This window comes from Molossus molossus, unplaced genomic scaffold (assembly GCF_014108415.1).
Source record: "Molossus molossus isolate mMolMol1 unplaced genomic scaffold, mMolMol1.p scaffold_m16_p_6, whole genome shotgun sequence".
Taxonomy (NCBI): Eukaryota; Metazoa; Chordata; class Mammalia; order Chiroptera; family Molossidae; genus Molossus; species Molossus molossus.
Genome location: NW_023425399.1, coordinates 57,220,304 through 57,224,014, shown reverse-complemented (window position 1 = coordinate 57,224,014; position 3,711 = coordinate 57,220,304).

Here is a 3,711-nt window from a genome sequence, read left to right as displayed (position 1 = left end):
CAAAGAAGCCCACTACACAATATTTAAAGGATCCATCCAACAGGAAGATATAACCTTGGTAAACATATATGCACCCAATTTAGGAGCACCAACATATATTTCATATCTTTTGGAGGATTTCAAAGGAAAAATAAACAGCAATACAATCATAGCAGGACACTTCAACACCCCGCTGACATCACTGGATAGATCTTCTAGACAAAAAATCAACAAGAAAACACAGACTCTAAATGAAGCACTGGATCAAATAGATTTCATAGATATCTACATAGAATTGCACCACAAAACTGCAGAATTTACATTCTTCTCAAGTGCACATGGGATATGCTCAAAGATAGACCACATATTAGGACACAAACTCAGTCTCTACAAGAGCAAGAAGATTAAAATCATCTCAAGCATCTTCTCAGGTAACTATGGCATGCAACTAGAAATCAACTGCAACAAGAACATGCAAAGACATTTGAAAACATGGAGGCTAAATAGCATGTTATTGAACAATGAATGGGTTACCATAGAGATTAAGTAAGAAATTAACAATTTCCTGGAATCCAATAAATATGAACACACAACAACACAAAATCAATGGGATGCAGCAAAAGCAGTTCTGAGAGAGAAGTTCATAGCACTACAGGCCTAGCTTAAGAAATAAGAAAAATTTCTAACAGATTTTCTAACCTCACAACTTAAAGAACTAGAAAGCAAACAAAAAGAAAACCCTAGAACAAGTAGAAGGAAGGAAATAGTAAAGATCAGAGCAGAAATAAATGACATGGAGACCAAAAAAAAAAAAAAACAATTTAAAGGATCAACGAAACAAAGATCTGGTTCTTTGAAAAGATAAACAAGATTGATGGACCCTTAGTGAGACTCACCAAGAAACAAAGAGAGAGAACACAAATACACAAAATCAGAAATACAAGAGGAGAAATAATAACTGACACTACAGAAATACAATGGATTGTTAATAAATATTATGAACAATTATACAGCAACAAATACAACAATCTAAGCGAAATGGACCAGTTTCTAGAATCACATAGTCTCCCAAAACTGAACCGGGAAGAGATAGAAAACTTGAACATACCAATAACAACAAAAGAAATTGAAGATGTAATCAAGACTCTCCCAGGAAACAAAAGCACAGGCCAGGACAGTTACATGGGGGGAATTTTACTGAACATTCAAAGAAGAACTAATACCCATTCTACTCAAACTATTTCAAAAATTTCAAGAAGAAGGAAGACTTTCAAACTCGTTTTATGAGGCCACCATAATTCTAATTCCAAAACCAGAAGACACTACAAAGAAAGAAAACTACAGGCAAATATCCCTGATAAACATAGATGTCAAAATCCTGAACAAAATTCTAGCAAATGCAATCCAGCAATACATCAAAAAAATTATTCACCACGACCAAGTGTGATACAACCCAGAGATGCAAGGCTGGTACAATATTTACAAATCAATAAATGTGATACACCACATTAACAAAATGAAAGATAAAAATCATATGATCATATCAATAGAAGCTGAAAAGGCATTTGACAAAATCCAGCACCCATTTCTCATAAAAATGCTCAGCAATCTGGGAATAGAGGGATCATATCTCGACATAATAAAGGCCAAATATGAAAGACCTACAGCCAACATCATACTCAATGGGCAAATATTAAAATCATTTCCCTTAAAAACAGGAACAAAACAAGGATGCCCACTTTATCCACTCTTATTTAATATACTATTGACAGTCTTAGCCACAGCAATCAGACAGGAAGAAAAAAATAAAAAAGATCCAAATTGGAAAGGAGGAAGTGAAACTGTCATTATTCGCAGATGACATGATCCTATACGTAGAAAACCCCAAAGACCCCATCAAAAATTTCCTAGACTTAATAAATGAATTTGGCAAAGTAGCAGGATACAAAATTAATGTCAAGAAATTGATGGCATTCTTATACACCAATGATGATCTAACAGAAAGAGAAACTAAAAAAACACTCCCATTTACCATTGCGTTAAAAAAAAATAATTTAAGATATCTAAGAATAAACTTAACAAAAGAAATAAAGGACCTATTTGCAAAAAATGATTGGTCATTGAAAAAAAGAAATAGGGGAAGATATAAAAAAAGTGGAAGCACATAGCTTGTTCATAGATTGGAAGAATTAGCATCATTAAAATGTCCATACTACCCAAAGGAATCTATACATTCAATGCAATCCCCAGCAAAGTACCAACGACATACTCTCAGAACTAGAACAAATACTTCGAAATTTCATATGGAACCAAAAAAGTCCTTGGCTAGCCAGCCACAGCAATCTTGAAAAAGAAGAAAAAGTTGGAGGGATCACATTACCAGATTTCAGGTTATACTACAAAGCCAGTGAAATCAAAACAGCCTGGTACTGGCACAAAAACAGGTATATAGACCAGTGGAACAGAACAGAGAACCCAGAAATGGACCCAAGGCAATATGCTCAATTAATATTTGACAAAGGGGGCAAGAACATACAGTGGAGTAAAGATAGCCTCTTTAATAAGTGGTAACAAAATTTTAATAAATGGGAAAATTGGACAGCTGCATGCAAGAAAATGAAACTAGACTATCAACTTACACTGTACATAATAATAAACTTAAATGGATAAAATACTTAAACGTGACTCATGAATCCGTACAAATCTTAGAAGAATATGTAGGTTACAAAATTCCAGACATCATACACAGCAGAATTTTCACTGATACATCACCTAAGGCAACAGAAACATAGGAAAAAATGATATATCAGATAAGGGGTTAATTTCCAATATATATAGAGTGCTTACACAACTCAACCAAAAGAAGACAAAGAACCCAATTAAATAATGGGCAGAAGAACTAAATAGACACCTCTCCAAATAGGACATGCAAATGGCCAAGAGACAAATAAAAAAGTGCTCAACATCACCAATCATCAGAGAGATGCAAATTAAAACAACAATGAGGTATCACCTCACACCTGTCAGAATTGCCGCCATCAACAAATCACCGAACAACATGTGTTGGCAAGAGTGTGGAGAAAAGGGGACTCTAGTACACTGCTGGTGGGAATGCAGACTGATGCAGCCGCTATGGAAAACAATATGGTGTTACCTCAAAAATTAAAAATTGAACTTTCATTTGACCCAGTGATCCCACTTCTAAGAATATACCCTAAGAAACCCAAAACACCAATCAGAAAGAATATATGTACCCTCATGTTTGTACAACACTGTTTACAATAGCCAAGATCTGGAAACAGCCCCAATGTCCATCAGCAGATGAATGGAGAAACAATGGAGTACTATGCAGCTGGAAGAAAGAAAGATCTCTTATCTGTTGAGATGACATAGAGAGACCTGGAAAGTATTATCCTAAGCAAAACAAGCCAAACAGAGAAAGACAAGTATCATATGATCTTACTTATCTGTGGAATATAATGAACATAATAGTCTGAGAAATGGGGTAGTCCCCAAGATGTGGAAGTGGGGTACAGACTGACAATCCCCAGAAGAGGCAGTGGTGTGGGAGAGATAAACCACAGAACTTATATGCATGTATGCATGAACAATGGACATGGACAACAACGCTGGGAAGAGGGTAGTGGGGGGGGGGGAATTAGTGGGGAAAAATGGAGAAACATCTGTGACCAAAATAAATAAATTAATTTAGAAAAAGGAGCTAGAGAATGG